The sequence below is a fragment of the Pleurodeles waltl genome, chromosome 1_1 (assembly GCF_031143425.1).
Source record: "Pleurodeles waltl isolate 20211129_DDA chromosome 1_1, aPleWal1.hap1.20221129, whole genome shotgun sequence".
Lineage (NCBI taxonomy): Eukaryota > Metazoa > Chordata > Amphibia > Caudata > Salamandridae > Pleurodeles > Pleurodeles waltl.
The window spans coordinates 102641498-102659927 of NC_090436.1; positions in this window are offsets into that span (position 1 = coordinate 102641498).

The following is an 18430-nucleotide window of genomic DNA, read 5'->3' on the forward strand; positions in this document are numbered from 1 at the left end:
GCCTTATTGCCGGCTAGAGTCATTCCTTAAATATGACGGCCAGCTGGTGTCCAGGAATGGTGCTAGTCAACTGTAAACTTTTTGACACAAACCTACGCTAACGCAGGTTTGCGTCAAAAAGTATACATCAGGGCCTGTGTTGCAACCACAGCTACCTGAAGTCGTGCACATTTCATAATACAATCTGGTTGTCATTATAAATGGTGACACATGAGCCTTCTGATGTGCAGCAGGCTCTGGTAAAAGCAATTGGTTTGGTACTTTTGATGACATTACATTACATAGGTCTACCACCCTGCACAGCGTACACACAGCGTAAGTTGCTCTTAAGAAACAATGTCAGTCTCTTAGGCAGGACCCATGCACAAAAGGAGTGTGGTCAGATTTGGGAAGGGGTACATCTAGTATGCCAAGTCTCAGCTTTGTGCACAATTCTGTAACGCAGACACAGTCATGGCAAATTCTCCCTGATTATTTTCCTCTGGAATGAGTAACAGAGAAGCAGGGTTTAGTGTGTTACATCTCTTGATGGAAGCCTTTTCCGCTGCCAAAATGATTTTCTCATAGCAGGTTAAGCGGCTATTTGTCAAATACCGTGTCCAGGTACGGGTCATGAGAAATTCAATTGAGTGAGGGGCCATTACAATTAGGGGATATCCCACACATTTTTATCACCTCAGTGGGCTAAATGCTAATGCTCACCGCTGCAACCGCTTTGAGACAACCAAGCAGTGCTGCTGCATTGGATCAAGAGCAGCTGAAAAGTATTCAATGGGGTGCTTAGTCTCCCCACTGGCTTGTGTTAGTACAGGTAGTGCACACCCATCTCTTTCATGATTAAAGAGTACAAATTCCTTCATATAGGCCCTCATTACAACCCTGGCGGTCGGTGATAAAGTGGCGGTAATACTGCCAACGGGCTGGCGGTAAAAAAATGGAATTACGACCATGGCGGAAACCACCAACACAGACAGCCACTTTAATACTCCGACCGCCATGGCGGTAGAATCAAACACCACAGCGGTAACCGCCAACAGACAGACGGAAGACAATGTAACGCCCACACTATTACAAGGCACCAATCCACCAGCTTTTCCGGGGCGGTACCAATGCCATCAGAAGCACGGCGGAAACAGTCTGTGGAAGGGAAACCACTCACCTCTTGACACCCAACAAGGAACCAGGACGCCATGGAGCCCGAACTACAGGTTTTATCAATGTTGGTGTATCTGTTCATCTTCCAGGAGTACGAAGGACGGCGGAGACAACCACAGTGAGTACTGCACCTAGCACACGGGGGAGGAGGGAAAACAGAGTGACATAAACACGCAACACCCTCACTCACAACAACACACACACGCATATCAAATCACAGATACACCTAGTCACCCCCTGGAAGAATGCAAGGACCAAACTAAATGAGTTTAAATAGTGTAATAATCGAACAATCAGATAGCCCAAGAGAACAGTAAATAAGCAGTATATACAAATATTTACAGCAAGTACACAAGTCCGTACACTGTCCCATTAAATGTCCGTGGACCAGTGGTCCCAAACAGCATGGGCGAAGCCCACACATGACACATGCCTCAAAGCGGAGAGAACACTGCAGGTCGATAAAAAACAATAGGCAGCTCAGGGGGAAGGGGAGGGGGGCACGTCCGCCGGATGATGGGACGACGCCACTGCTCCTCGAGGGGGCTCCATGCCCACTGCTTGGTCCAGGGGAGTGCAAAGCCACAGTCTCTCAAGTGGGTGGTTTGCTCACAGCTTGGTCCTGGGGAGTACAAAGCCACAGTCTCTCAAGTGGGTGACATGTTCCACTGGTTCTGGAGGGGGCTTGGTGCCCAGAGTGCTTCATCCTGCCAAGGACTGTGTTAGTGGATGCTTTTCTCCACTGGTTCTGGAGGGGGCTTTGTGCCCAGGGTGCTTCATCCTGCCAAGGACTGTGTTAGTTGATGCTTTTCTCCACTGGTTCTGGAGGGGGCTTGGTGCCCAGTGATGCTGCACCTGGGGTGTGGCAGTTCCCATTCCCTCACCTGGGTGTCTGAGCCACGAGATTTTCAGGGAACAGGTAGCATGATACTCCATGGACGCAGGGTCACACTCCACCTTGTGGCGACCTAGGCTTTAAACTGCCGGTAGTGCCAGTGCTGGTGGTGGTGCCTCATGTAGTGTGTGCGGGGTCCAGGATGTCTCCTGCAGCCTCGGACGGCTGCCCACTGGGGATGCTGCTGATGTCTGCTGTAGTGGCCCTAGCTGGGCACTTCGCGGGGGAGGTGGCGGTGGCTGCGGTGGTGTCTGCGGCGGAGATGCTGGCAGTGCTGCCCTTGGTGCAGGTGTCTGTAGTAGTGGAGGGAGACACCAGGCATTTTTTTGTTGCAAATGCCTCTCGACACCCTGGATGGCATTCAAAATGGTTGACTGCCCAACAGTGAGGGATCTTAGGAGGTCAACAGCCTCCTCACTGAGGGCAGCTGGGCTGACTGGGGCAGGGCCTAAGGTGTCTGGGTCGAAGGAGATGGCCACCCCCCTGGGTGAGCGGGCACGGGAAACACGCTGAGGGGCTGGTGGGAGGGCGGTGCTGGGAGGGGGGGTGACGGCTGTACCTGTTGCTGCGGTGGGCACAGAGGTGCCCGCCACCGCAAGGGAGCTCCCATCAGAGGAGGAGTCGCTGGTGTCCCCTCCTGTCCCCGTCGTGGAGCTCCCCTTGCTCTCTGTCCCACTGGTGCCTTCAGACTCTGTACATTCACCCTCCTGGGCCATGTGGGATGCAGCTCCCACCATCTCCAGTGCCTCTGCTCCTCCGCCAGATGATGCTAATGCACACAAGGACAGGGTGACAAAACAAAAAGGGGGGAAAGACAGAGACATGGTCAATGCCAGCAACACCACTACCGTTGGCGGACAGAACACACAGGAATCAGCCCTATGCACTAGGCCATGCACTAGCAGTTAGTGGGAAAAACACCTGTCCAGGGGGGACTATGCCTAACCCCATTTGCTTCACACCTGGAACCCACAGGAGGCTGACTAGTTGTACCACTACCATTATTGGGGTTGGAGTGCCACAGAGCCTGCCTAACATGGGACCTACCCTACCCAGTTTGCCCTGGCCTAGGGGAACCCACAGCCCACATCCCCCACCCAGACACCTCGTAAAGTGCGCAGAGTCAGCTTATTGAGACTGTACTCACCCCCTTGTGGCTGCTGGGATGCCCTCAAGCACCCATCCAACTCCGGGTCTGCCACCTCCAGGATCCAGAACATCAGGGGGGTCATGGTGCGACGGGCACCCCTTCCACGTTGGGAGGCCATCCCCAGCTGGGCCTCTGCCGTCTTCATGCTCCAGTGGCACAGGTCCTCCCATCTCTTGCGGTAGTGGGTGCTCCGTCTATGATAGACCCCCAGGGTCCGCACTTCCTTGGCAATGGCATGCCAAATACCCTTCTTCTAGTGGGTGCTGACCTAGAGGAAAGGTAAAGGATGAAAGGAAATTACTCTCCCGTCCGGTTCGTCATACACATTGCCCACCAATTCCCACCCATGCCCTCACACACATACTCTCATCATCCTCACCATCCTCTCAACCAGGCCTCTGCCCCGTATCTTCCATCCACTGCACTCCAAACATTCATGTCCCATGCATCATGCTCACAGTGTATTCACCTGTTTGTCTGGAGGACCGTAGAGTAGCGTGTACTGGACGAGGATCCCATCCACCAGTTTCTTCAACTCCTCCAAAGTGAAGGCAGGGGCTCTTTTCCCAGACACTCGAGCCATTGTCGCTTCCAGGCATAGGTCACAGCAGCACTTGCAGTGTAGGTCCTCTCCTGGTGAAGGTCAGGTATCAAGTGAGTGAACAGATAGAAAATGGCGGTCACGTCCACGGCGGTGCATACCGTCACCACCAGTGTGCATCGTCATTGGCTTCTGGAACCCATAGGGCCCAATGATAAACAATGCTGTATTGCGCGGCGGCCTTTGACCGCCTTCCGCGTCGCTGCACAACACCAGCACAGATACCTAATTTCCCCTTGTCCTTCCTTACAGGTCAGGCAGCCGCCATTTGAGTTTGGCACATGGCATGGCACCTAAATGCGTCACAACAAATTCGGGCCGAAATACGGACAGACAACGCCACACACGGATTTACTCACATTACTGCAAACACACTTGTGCAACCTATGTGGTACAGGACCCTCTGCTCACCATTCTCCTCCATTGGGCACATCCGCTGTGGCAGATGATGAGATGGCGTCATCCTCTGGTGTACAGAACCCTGGTGGACCTGTTGACAATGGAAGACAGACACATCATTATCACCTACAGACTTGATCGTGCCACAATCCAAGAACTGTGTGCCCAATTGGTATCCCACCTCTAGTGCAGGTCCTGTCAGTGCTCCATTTCCTGGCAAGTAGTTCCTTTCAAACAACAGTGGCCATGGCATCAGGGATTTCTCAGCCAATGTTCTCTAACGTGTTGACCAGAGTGTTATCTGCCCTGCTGAAACACATGCGCAGCTACATCGTTTTCCCCCAGGTGGAGGATTTGGCCACAATGAAAGTTTACTTCTATGCCCTGTGACATATCCCCAACTTCATTGGTGCCATTGATGGTACAGGTGGCATTTGTCCCCCCCCGCAGGAATGAACAGGTGTACAGAAATCGAAAAAGCTACCATTCAATGAATGTGCAGATGTTGTGTTTGGCAGACCTGTGTATCTCTCATGTGAATGCCAAGTATCCTGGCTCTGTGCATGACGCTTCCATTTTGAGGAATAGCAGCATCCCTTATGTGATGGGCCAACTCCAGAGGCACCGTGGGTGGCTAATAGGTGATCCCAAGATCACCACACATTATGAATATGTGTCTGGGTATGGGGTAGTCCCTAAGGGTTGGTGTGTGTCTAACAGATATCCATGGACATTTGCAGGTGACTCTGGATACCCCAGCCTCTCATGGCTACTGACCCCAGTGAGGAATGCCAGGACAAGGGCAGAACAACGTTACAATGAGGCACATGGGTGAACTAGGCATATTATTGAGTGGACTTTCGGCCTCCTGAAGGCCAGATTCCGGTGCCTCCATCTAACAGGTGGCTCACTATACCACTCACCGAAGAAGGTGTGACAGATCATCATGGCATGCTATATGTTGCACAACCTGGCTTTGCGACGCCAGGTGCCTTTTCTGCAGGAGGATGGGCCTGATGATGGTCTTGTTGAAGCTGTGGAGCCTGTGGACAGTGAGGAAGAGGAGGCAGAGGAAGAATATGTGGACAACCGAAACAACATCATCATGCAGTACTTCCAGTGAGATACAGGTAAGAGGCTGGCACAGCTCATGTTATATCTGAATACTGTAGGACATTGTATAAGTCAGCCTTTTAACCTCTGTGTATGGACCCTGACAGTTCATTTTGGCTTTCCTTTTCACAGATCTGGGTATCTCATTCTGCCTTCTGCTATGTTTACTGCTGCCCAACAACTGTCATACGTTGGTATGTGCAAATGCACATTTACAGTGATATTTGTCAAAGAAATTGTAATAATACATTTGTGAAAGTACAGACTGACTCCACATTGTTTTGTGATTCAAGGGTGTTTATTTAAGTGCTAATAAGTAGAGGGGGATGTGCAATGGGCTGGGGTGATGGTGGAGTCCAGTCTATTTGTATCACAGGTGCATTGTCCAAGGGGCATAGGAAAGGGAGTAATGGCAGTTCAAGATGGACAGGGTGACATAGTGGGACAGAAGGGTGACAAACAGGAGAGTCCTGTTTCCTTGTTGGTGTCTTGGCAGTGTTCTCTGTCTTGTGCCTGGATCACAGGGACTGTTTGCGGGGTGGTTCTCCTTCTGCCGGGGGTGGGGTGCTGGTGGCCTGTTGGTCCTGTGGCGGGACCTCCTATCCACTAGCGCCGGCGGACGTGGAAGGCTGGTGTCAGGGTCTGGTGGTATGCCAATGTCTCCCTCATGGTGTTGGCCATGGTTGGCCATGTCTACCAGCACCCCTGCAGTGGTGACCAAGGTGGTGTTAATGGACTTCAAGTCATCCCTGATCCCCAGGTACTGTTCTTCCTTCAGCCGCTCGGTCTCCTGAAACTTGGCCAGTACAGTGCCCATGGTCTCCTGGGAATGATGGTATGCTTCCATGATGTTTGAGAGTGCCTCCCGGAGAGTGGGTTCCCTAGGCCTGTCCTCCCCGTTGCACAGCAGTCCTCCCAGATTCCCTGTTATCCTGTGCCTCTGTTCCCTGAACTGTGTGCCCACTGCCACTGACCCCAGGTCACTGATAATCCTCTGTTAGTGGGGTTGCCTGGGGTCCCTGTAGTGGTGGACACACTGCTGATTGACATGTGCTGGGGACAGTGGCATGGGCCTGCCGGGTGGGTGCTGTGGTGGTGTTTCCTGAGGTGGGAGGTCCAGTGGTGGTTTGGGACTGTGGCAGGGGAACCGACTGTCCAGAGGTCCCTGATGGTCTGGGCTGGTCATCTTGATCCAGGCGTGCAGAGATGCTGTTGTAACTGTGGGCCTCTTCTGTGGGGGGACTTGATATGGCTGGCACCTCCTGTCCGGTGATGATGTGTAGGGGTCCTGTTGGGGTATAAATGCATTGTTATTGGATCTGTGTGTGTCATCTTATGCAATGGGTGTGTTTCCCTATACTACTGTGCTTGTAGTATCGCCTTGGCCCTTGTGTGAGTGGTGATTGTGTGCCCTGGCTGAGTCTCTCTACTGGACATGATTTGGTGATGGGTGTCCATGCAGGTCTGTGATGGGTGTCCATGCATTGTTGTCACATGCAGGGCTTGGTATTGGGATGTGTGGGTTGCGATATTGTGGTATATATGAAGTGTTGGGGTGATGGGTGTGAGGGTAGGGGTTGGGGTTTGTGATGGCATGCAGGTAGGGTGGGGGGATATAATAGTAGATATTTGACTTACCAGAGTCCAGTCCTCCTGCTACTCCTGCAAGGCCCTCAGGATGAATGATCGCCAAGACTTGCTCCTCCGTTGTTGTTAGTTGTAGGGGAGGAGGTGGGGGTCCACCGGCAGTCCTCTGTATGGCTACCAGGTGTCTGGATACCACGGAACGTACCTTCCCCCATAGGTTGTTCCACCTCTTCCTGATGTCATCCTGTGTTCTTGGATGCTGTCCCACTGCGTTGACCCTGTTGACAATTCTCCGCCACAGCTCCATCTTCCTAGCATTGGACATCTGCTGCACCTGTGATCCGAATAGCTGTGGTTCTACCCGTATGATTTCCTCCACCATGACCCTGAGCTCCTCCTCAGAAAACCTGGGGTGTCTTTGAGGTGCCATGATGTGGTGTGAGTGATGTGTGAGGTGATGCTTCTTCCAAAAATGTCGTTGTAAGGGGTTGTGGGTAATGTGGGTGTGTGTTTTATATTGGATTGGGTGTGTGGGTGTTGTGTGTATCAGGTGTGTGTATTTTGGATTGTCCAATGTGGTTGGGTTTTGTAAGTGTGTGTGTATTTTGAGCGCGGCAGTGTGTACCACCAATGGTTTACCGCAGTTGAATGACCGCCGCGTTGATTCGTGGGTCGTGATAGTGTGGGCGTATTCCTTTTGGCGTAACGGTGTGGGTTTTGCTATCGCCAGTTTATCACTGACCTTTGGTGAGGCGGACTTGTGTGGGTGTCTGTATTGTGGAGGATTTCTAAGTGTGGGTCAAAATACCCGTAGCGGATTTCCGCCGCGGACATGGTATGTTGACGGCAGTCAGCACGGCAGTCAGCAGACTTTACCACCAGGGTTGTAATGGGGACCATAGTCTTGCATTCCAAGAGAGAGTGTCCTGAAAAGTGCAGCGCCACTTTCCTTCCGCCCCTTAGCACCCCTCTAATGGCACTATGTGTGCGCAGTATTTAACATACGGCACACCATGGCGGTCGTTAGGGAACTAGTGTCAAGGTTTTTGATGCTAGTTTGGCGCTTTGCCGGATTAGAGTAAAAAATGTTGACGCTAATCCTGCAAAGCGCTTAGAGGCCCATTGAAACAATGGGAGCCTCCTTTTAATGCCTGTTCTCATCAGATGTTAAGTTAAAAGTGCTGAAGAACACGATGCAAATAAATCTCTTAGATTTCTTTGAGCTATTTTTTCGGCCCTTCCTAATGGAGGGAACGCCCCCTTTGCATACATTATGCCTGGTGCAGGCATAATGTAGCGCAAAGGGTTACAAAGTGGCACAATGCATACATTGTGCCACTTTGTAAATTTGGCACTGCGATTTTGGCCTCATTGGACCACATTAGAATTGATAAAATTACGCTAATATGGGGCAAGGAGGCGCTAGGGCCTCCTAAATCTGCCCCTAAACTTTTAAGCTCCTGGAAGGTTTCCATGCTTTCATCATTCTTTGGTACCAGGTCTTTGAAATCAGTGTACTTCAACCTTAGTAAAGACTTTGCCAAAAAGGAAAGTTTTGGGATCCATTTTCATCAGTAGCCAACCATGCCCACCAACATTAGTTCCTCCCTTGGAGTGGTTGGGAACTTCTTTTTAAAAACTGTCTCTATGGTACATGATGCACCTTCATCACTCCCTTGTACATGACTTCCTTTTGACAGTATTGTAATTTCTCAGGGGAAACTTATGCTCATTCTCAGTTAAGTAGCTGAAAAGAGTGATCGTACTTTGCTTGCAAGCTTCCTTGGTCATCGATGCAATCAAAAGATCATTGATGTACTTACTGCCTTCGGGTCAAACTACAGGGTTCTGCAGAGACTCTAGCTTTTTTTTAAATATGAAATATGGCAGTCTTTCAGAATACCCTTATGGGGCACAAAACCACATGAGGGTATTCTCTTGGTACCAGAACGCGAAGAGAAACTGGCTTTCTTTATGAAAGGGAATCGAGAAGAGGGCCTGATAGAGGTGTAGCACTTGGCCTCAGGGGGAATTTGGAACAAAATTACAGCAGGGTTTGGCACCACAGGAAAGAATGGAATGACAATTGTGTTATTCTTCCATAAATACTCATCTATCCTGTTAGAAATGGGGTCTTTGGTTGGCAGTCAAGTTACCCCCTGTCCAAGCAAGGACCCTCACTCTAGTCAGGGTAAGTCACACACAATCCAAATTATTCTGTGCCCTCCCTCTGGTAGCTTGGCACTGAGCAGTCAGGCTTAACTTAGAAGGCAATGTGTAAAGTATGTGTGCAATAAATCATACAATAACACAATATATAATATTTATCTGGATATTTGCAGGTCAAAACGATCAAAGATGCAATAAGTAAATGTAGAGACATCACTGAAAAGTGATATAAAGTGTCTTAAGTCTTTTAAAAGCAAACAAAGTCTCTTTTTAGCACAAAGTACCTGGTTCACATGAAAAATCTCCGCAATGGGCTGCAGAGGAGGGAAAGTGTGGAAACAAAGGGGGTGTGCATCGTTTTCTCTGCCCACACACAGTGATGCGTCATTTAGTTTCCACGCAGGGATGGCTGTTCCTCGCTTTTTGGTGCTTGGTCGTGGATCCTCTTTGGGGTTGCGGGGTTTTCAGATGCCCCGGGGTCTGTGCGTGGAATCCTGGGCTTGTGGAGCGGAGTCACAAGTGATGTGTCGTTCCAGTGGGCGTTGAGTGGAAATTTCTTCCACAAGGCAGGTGCTATGTCGATTTCCCCTCTGGAAGTCGGGCCCTGTCATCCCAGGTTGGCTGTGCGTCGATCCGGTGGGCTGTGCCTCAAAGTTCGGTCGCAACGCAGGCGCCGCGTCAATCTTAATCTTCTCCATGTGAAGTCGGGCTGTGTGGTTCTGGTTCGGCATGTGGTGAATTTCTCACCGCGGGGCAGGCTGTGCGTCGTTTTTAGCAAGCTGTGCGTCGAATTTTCACCGCACAAGGAGTCCAGTTGCAAGAGAGAAGTCTTTTTGGTCCTGAGACTTCAGGGAACAGGAGGCAAGCTCTATCCAAGCCCTTGGAGAGCACTTCTTCACCATAGCCAGGGAGCAGCAAGGCAGCAGGGCAACAGCAAGGCAGCAGTCCTTCACAGAAAGCAGTCAGGTGAGTCCTTTGAGCAGCAGGCAGTTCTTCTTGGCAGGATGCAGGTTCTGGTTACAAGTTTCTTCTCCAGGAAGTGTCTGAGTTGGAAGGGGCAGAGGCCCTGTTTATATACCCAAATGTGCATTTGAAGTGGAGGAGACTTCAAAGAGTGGCTTAGAGGTGCACCAGGTCCCCTTTCAGTTCAGTCCTGTCTGCCAGGGTCCCAGTAGGGGGTGTGGCAATCCTTTGTGTGAGAGCAGGCCCTCCACCCTCCCAGTCCAGGAAGACCCATTCAAAATGCAGATGTATGCAAGTTAGGCTGAGTATCCTGTGTTTGAGGTGTGTCTGAGTGAATGCACAAGGAGCTGTCAACTAAACCCAGCCAGACGTGGATTGTAAGGCACAGAAAGATTTAAGTGCAGAGAAATGCTCACTTTCTAAAAGTGACATTTCTAAAATAGTAATATTAAATCCAACTTCACCAGTCAGCAGGATTTTATATCACTATTCGGCCATACTCAATATGACCTTCCTACTCCTTTCAGAGCAGCAGCTACCACTCAAAAAATATATGAGGACAGCCCCAATGTTAGCCTATGAAGGGAGCAGGCCTCACAGCAGTGTAAAAACGAATTTGGGAGTTTACCCTACCAGGACATGTAAACTACCTAGGTACATGTCCTAACTTTTGCCTACACAGCACCCTGCCCTGTGGGTTACCTAGGGCATAGCTTAGGGGTGTCTTATATGTAGAAAAAGGCAAGTACTTTTAAATGCCAAGTCGAATTGGCAGTGAAACTGCACACACAGGCCTTGCAATGGCAGGCCTGAGACAAAGTTAAGGGGCTACTTAAGTGGGTGGCACAACAACCAGTGCTGCAGGTCCACTAGTAGCATTTAATCTACAGGCCCTGGGCACATATAATGCACAGTACTAGGGACTTATAAGTAAATTAAATAGTCCAATTGGGTATGTTCCAATGTTACCATGTTTAAAGGGAGAGAGCATATGCACTTTAGCACTGGTTAGCAGTGGTAAAGTGCGCAGAGTCTAAAAACCAGCAAAAACTGTGTCCAAGAAGTGGAGGGAGGTAGGCAAAAAGTTAGGGGTGACCACCTTAAGGCTGTCTGGTCTAAAATATCCTACTCTTTTTATTTGCTTTTTGTTAGGCCAGGATCAGTGTGATACATGGCTCTTGATAACTTCCCTGTTCTATCATTCTCTCGTTGACAAAGGGCATTCCTGTGAAGGCTTCTGGGCTCAATTAAGAAGGAAAGGACTAGGGGAAACGGCATTGGGTTGAAAACTGATCTTTAGGGGTTTGAGGTGTTTGGATAAAATATTGAGTTTTAAATCCTTGTGCTGCAGAAATAGCAGGAAATAAATCATGGTGCACAATTGTCCTGATGCAGAAATATCATTGCCAAGAACAGAGATTATTTTCATTGAGTAATATCGTTTTTCAAGAATATAGTAGTGAAAAAAACTTTTTTAATTACCTTTATGTGTTTTTAGTTTGTATTTTAATTTTATGTGTTATTGTTTGTATTGTTAATCATATCTTTAAATGTAGTTCTTAATTTTGAGTGATATATAACTTTTATTTGAATTGCTAATAGTAAGTTGTTGGCTTTGTAGAGGTATAGGGTGGGACATTAATCAAGTAATAGCTTATTAACAAATTATTATTCATTTATTGTAATAATTTAATGGATTATTAATTATGTAAATTGAGTATTGTTTATATTTTGGATGTGGATTGATGGGTTAGTGGGGTATAGTGTGGGACGTTAATTCAGCAATAATAATTAATTTAGTACTAATTATTGAATTGATTATTTATTATGTAAAAAGTGTCTATATATGTATATATATATAGTTATACTTTTTAGTTGTATGCTAGGTAAAGTTGCTGGGTTTGAAGGGGTATAGGGTAGGAAGTTAATTCACTAATAATTAGTTATTAGTTAAAAATTAATTGGTCATTAATTACTGTGTTTTTAATTAATATATTGATTAATGCTATGTATTTTATGTAGTACTAATGTTTATAGTTATATTTTAGGTGTAGGTTGCTGGGCCTGTAGGGGTGTAGGGTAGGAAGTTACCTAACTCCCCTCATGGAACACCTCAGTTTCCAAATCCAGACTGACACTGACACCACAATGAGAGGCACCCTAGTATATAGACCCCTGGATCCGTGACTTACCTTCTGCAATGCCATCACCAACCTCATTGCTCCTCTCGCCATCGACTTCCAACACTACCTCCTACTGGCCGACCTCAACTTGCACCTCGATGATACCAATGACACCAACTCCACCACCCTCCTGGAAGACCTCAACAACATCGGTCTCACCCAATTGATCAACAAACCCACCCACAACTCAGGACACACGCTCAATGCAATCGTCACATCCAGCAACTGGATCTCGTTCACCCATGTCTAGGACCCCATATGGTCGGACCGTAACACAATCGACTTTCTCAACTACAATGCTCGTCACCCCCCCCAAATACTGCAGCACCCCCATCACATCTGGGGCAAAATATTCAAAGACATTGGGACACAGACCCCCCAAGCTTCACAGTCTGCATCCATGACTGACTTCAGCCAGGCAGTAAAGAACGTATCCAACTGGATCCTCAACTGCACCGACAAAATACCTCCTCTGAAATTGGCCAAATCCAACAACACCCTCAAGTGAGTCAGCTGGTACACCCCGGAGATATAACAAAACAAATGCAGCTGCCACCAACTTGAGAAAAGTGAAGATCAACCTCAGACCCCTCTGACAGAGTGGCTTTTAAACAAGCCCTTAGCAACTACCAAAATCACCTTGAGGCAACCAAGAAAGCAGCAGTAGCCACCCGCATGAACACTGCAACCAACCACTCCTAGGAACGCTTCAAAATCACCAATGAATTCACCAACCCATCAGTCACAGAAAACACCATCCACCCCCCAGGAACTCTGCAACTCTATATCCATCTACTTTCACAGCAAAATTACCATCATCTACAACAACTTTGACCCCCAACACCACCGACCTGGATCACCTGCCACAAGCAGCAGCCTCAATCTACACACTGACCTCTTGGACCCCAGTTACCACACAGATCACTGCCAACATCATGGCCTCCACTAACTGAGGGACGCCCACTGCCTGCTGCCCCAACTGCCTCTTCAACACCGGAGCCAGCGCAATCAGCCCAGTTCTAACCAACATTCTCAACACCTCCATCCCCACGCCCTCCTTCCTGGATGGAAACATGCAGAGATCAGTCCACTCCTCAAGAAGCCCTCAGCTCCAGTGGCACCCCCCTACTTCAGAGCCCCTCATCGGCTCCCAGTCCAAAAGAAGTGCCAATTCATGCTGACCTTCAAAGTACTACACAGTCAAGGCCCAATGTACCTCAACCACAGACTAATTATTCACACCCCTGCAAGACAGCTTCAGTCCACCTCGCACATGTACCCCGTAGCCATCACTCCCATTGTGGTGGCCGCTCCTTCTCCTATGTCACTGCCAAATCCTGGAACAACCTACCCCTACACCTAGGATGGCCCCCTCCTTGATAGTGTTCAGGAAAACACTCAAGATATGGCTCTTCAACAGAGACACAGCCTCCCCAGCACCCAGACACCCATAAGATTGAATTGTGGAATAATTAATTATTAATTTATTAATACATATTTATTGATTAGTAATGATCTAAATTGCATAATTATTATAGCTTTTAAGTTGTATACAGGGTGTGAGCAGCTGGGTTAGTAGGGGCATAGGATGGGAAGATATTATATTAATAATCAATAATAAAGTAATTAATACTTATTGAACTGATTTGTAATTATGTTAATGTGTGGTAAGGCAATTAGGATTATTTATCATTAATTATTAAATTGTTTAGTAATCATGTACATTCTTTAATTGGTTTATTTTATAATGAAATATTTATTGTTTAGTTAATTCATTTAATCTTATTAAGAGTTTTAAATTTGTTGTAAATTAATAGGGTTACTTAGGTATGTTTTGTGTTTAAAGTAGTACTTTCCCTACTGTTGCATAGACTGGCATGGTAATAGTAAATCTGACCTCTCTGAAGTAACTTTCCCTGCTGTTGCACAGACTGGACTGAGAATAGTAAAGTCTACCCCTCCAATTTCCTACTCTTTCCCTACTGTTGCACAGACTGGAGTGGGAATGGTAAATGTAACCAGTCCGAAGTCCATCGCTTCCCCTACTGTTGCACAGAGTGGGAATATTAAATATATTCCCTCTGAAGTCCACCGCTTTCCCTAGTGTTGCAGAGATTGGAGTAGGAGTAGTAAATTTAACCTCTCCAAAGTCCCATGCTTTCTGTACTGTTGCACGGACTGGAGTGTGAATATTAAATGTATTCCCTCTGAAGTCTAGTGCTTTCCCTACTGTTGCACAGATTGGAGTGGGAATAGTAATTTTAACCTCTCCAAGTCCATCATTTTTCCTACTGTTGCACAGACTGGAGTGGGAATAGTATATGTAACCACTCCGAAGTCCAATCCTTTCTCTACAGTTGCACAGACTGGAATGGGAACAATAAATCTTAGCCCTCTGAAATACAATACTTTCCCTACTGTTGCACAGACTAGAGTGGGAATAGTAAAACGTACCCCTTCGAAGTCAAACGTTTACCCTAATGCTGAAGAGGGTGAAGTGAAAATAGTATATATATATTATTGTTAGACTTTGCCTAATACTGTTTATATAGATAATTATGCATTATTATCTTAATTTCTTTATTTTTTACTTTTACATTAAATTAATTATATATGTATATATATATATATATATATATATATATATATATATATATATATATTAAAATGTATACGTTTTGCATTTGATTTATTATAATGCTTATGATATATAGTTAAATATATATATGTTTTTTATAATAGTAGACTTAAAACAATCATAAAAAAGGTAAAATATGGTAAAATATATGTTTAAACAAAGTGTTACTATATATATATATATATATATATATATATATATATATATATATATTTACACACACTGTGTGTGGTTATATAAGTAAATATTGCATACAGTATTTAATATTAGTTATATTTATCTAACTTCCATTTTGATAATGTTATTTATTAATATAATTAAGATTTACTATTCTAAACTATATTTATTAAATAAACAATATTTTCTAAGGTTTTTAATACTATTAGTGTGAAATTATTTTTTTCAATATTTCCGCACATTAGAAGTATAGGAAAATTATATTTGTGTATTCAGTATTTTTGACTAAATATAATTGGGCACAATATTGTTGGTTCCAGTATCCTGTCAGAGATCCAGGTTTTGACACATTTGTTCAAACTGATTCCTCTCCCTGTAAAATCTCAAACATCCTCTCTGGCCGTCTTTCTCAGATTGACCAGTAGGTCCTCATGTGAATTGACCAGATACAACCTGACAACAGGTTCCGCTAATTGTAATTTAAACTCATTGGCTGCTTGGGCTTCAGTTCCATATTAGTTCTGCATTCAGTAGACAACACAGTGGATTTTACAAAGAAGGTCTCTTCCTAACAAATTTAAATGACTAGAATCACAAACCACAAATTGATTTTGGTTTATGATGTCTCCTATTCTTACTGGAACATGGGCAATAATTTGGTTTGTATACTGCTGATTGCTAATGACTACAACATTGGATTTTATTCCCCAAAAGGGGTAGGTTAGGGACCTCAACTGTTCTGTTGTGGATCCTAATTAGTTTTAATGGAAATCAGGAAGTTAGCTTAGCCTTTGGCTTGCAGGCCTCTACCCCCTTCACCTAGTGACTTTTAACCTACTTACACTGCTCTGTTTTAGCACAGTTATTTAATTATTTCTTCCAAAATGGCTGCCATGCTTATAGTTAGGAGGATCATTTAATTTCAAGTTATCAGTGCCACTCTGTAAAGGGGTCACTATCAGTGTAAAAAAAATCGAGATACGTAGGTATTCACATCATGTACTTTTCCACTTTCATGTGACAGTAACATAATGTACTTGTTCAGAAAATTGCTTATATAATTGTTGCCCCAAGCATGCCTTCTTATCTATTGATTGGAGTCCTACCAAATCTGTATAAATACATCTCACACAGACAAGATAATCAGAGGAATTCCTACCAGATGCCAATTACGCTATCTATGCTATACGTCGCCTTGATGCTGACACACTCTTGGTGTCCCCACGGAGTCTGATCTAGAGACCTCATTCAAATGTAATGAGGGTTGGGGGGTTCTTCTCATGGACATGGTACTGGCAGATTAGGTTTAACACACCTAGCTCTCTTTAGGTTAGAAATTAGGTTCATCATGCTAGAGTATTAGGATTTATTTGGCACCTGCTTTGCCATTTATGATATTGCAAGATTGTGGGGGTCTTTGTATTTATGACTCTCTTTTTTACCATTCTGTTTCTTGAATTGTTCATTATCCTAATCATGTTAGCCCATGCAATTGACAGTAAATTGTGGTCTTGTTAATAAAACCTATTGAAAACTTTACTGCATATCTTTCATTGCCTGTGTATGACTGAGACGTGTTGCTCCTGTGAGAAAAGGGTAATCTCCATTTAACCATGACCTCCCTGAGATGTCGCACTCTTGAATCCATGAATTAAGGCTGCCACAAATCACCTTTTACTGTTTGAGTTTTGGTGAAGTACTGCTTGTGAGCTGGGAGAGTTGGGCAGACAGTTGCAACTTGTTGTAGGATTGGCCTAATCACCTACACACAAAAGTGCTGTCATCCCTAAACTAGCAGTCTTGCCTAGAGCAAGAGTCAAACTATGACAGTTCTAAATGTCACATGAGTGGCTCCTGTGCCTATTAAGAAAAATATGGTATACATGTTAACCTTTCCATCCACATATGGTTCACTCTGGTCCACTTCTAGGACTGCACCAAGTATACACTCCCACCCCCGCACCCCAGGCACCTTCCTTGGTCCTTATCAAAATCTGTTGAGGTCTTGAACATCATAGGGATTGGGCCATTTTGAGAGATCATTGGGTTTGAAAGTATCCTGTTGCTCGACTTTGAATGTGGAATTCCCCCACCCCCTGCATTTTCATTGGATTAAGGGAATTCAGCAGCATGCCACCCTCAGGGATCTGTGGGAGTGACATAGGGGGTCTAAGTATTGGGGAAAGCTCTCCCGGCTCTACAAGACTCACAGCTTGGGTGTCAATCATGTTTCACTCTGGGTTGTAAAAACACACCAGCTCCCAATGCTCCACCTTATTGTAAATCTGGCAAGAAGCAACTTTTTTAGGACACTTACACTGGTTCTCTGCATATTACCTCAACCTCTTCCCATTCCAGGGACATTCCCACCATATGTTAGGGAAACTCTTGCATGGTCATCCCATAACTGGGATCTACTTCAGGGCCTTGAAGTGGAACTTTAAATCCCTTTGCAATACCCCCCACCCACTCTATACTGAGTGGGTTTGTGTTTTCATATGCTTTTCATTAAGCCCCTTTCACCTCGTTTCTAACATGTCACTACCATGTTTTGCCCATTGCAGTATCTCATAATCTTGTTTCCCTGCCAGAAGAGGACACCTTGAATTTTTTGGTTACCTATCTCAGGCCTTAGTCCCTGCACAAAGGACGCAAGGAACACTCCCATGTTATCCTAAAATGGGTCTTCAATCTGCTATACTCCCTGTATACCTGTATCAACCTGCACCTGTAAAACTCTTTATGTTATTGAGAGGTATGGAAAATCTTTGACCAAATCATTACCAGAGCATCTTTGTCAAAGGTCACATTATCACATTGCAGCTACGCGTCTGCCAGCCAATCCAAGTGCAGCTCCTTCCTGGTGCATGCCTGAATACTGCCATATTTTCCTGATCCACTTTTCGCAAATTCCCCATGTTTGACTGCTCCAGCCTACAGAAATCTCTACAATAGCAACAATACTACCTACTTTTACCCAACAGTGAACCCTTAACCTCCGAGAGTCACTATATTCTGCACTTTTGCTCCTGTGCACTAAGGAGCGAGCCGCTACCAAGTACAAATAGTATAAATGTGCAGGAAAAGATGACATCCCTATTTTGGGGTACCTGACAGCACCTCACAGTATACCTAACCTTAGCAGGCACGTATAACAGTTTAATTCTATAACTTGAGGTAAGTCTCTTTAGGTCTCTATCATATGTATAACAACTCATCCACTCATACATTTGTCAACTTAAAAAAAGTTAAATAATATCATCAAGAATGCAGTAAACTATTGCTCTTACAAATCCATAGATTAAAGCTGTGTGGTAATTACTCTCAAAATGTGTCCACCGCATTCCACCACAAAACACCTACTGCAGCTCCCAACATTCACTGCTTCATTTTTCACATG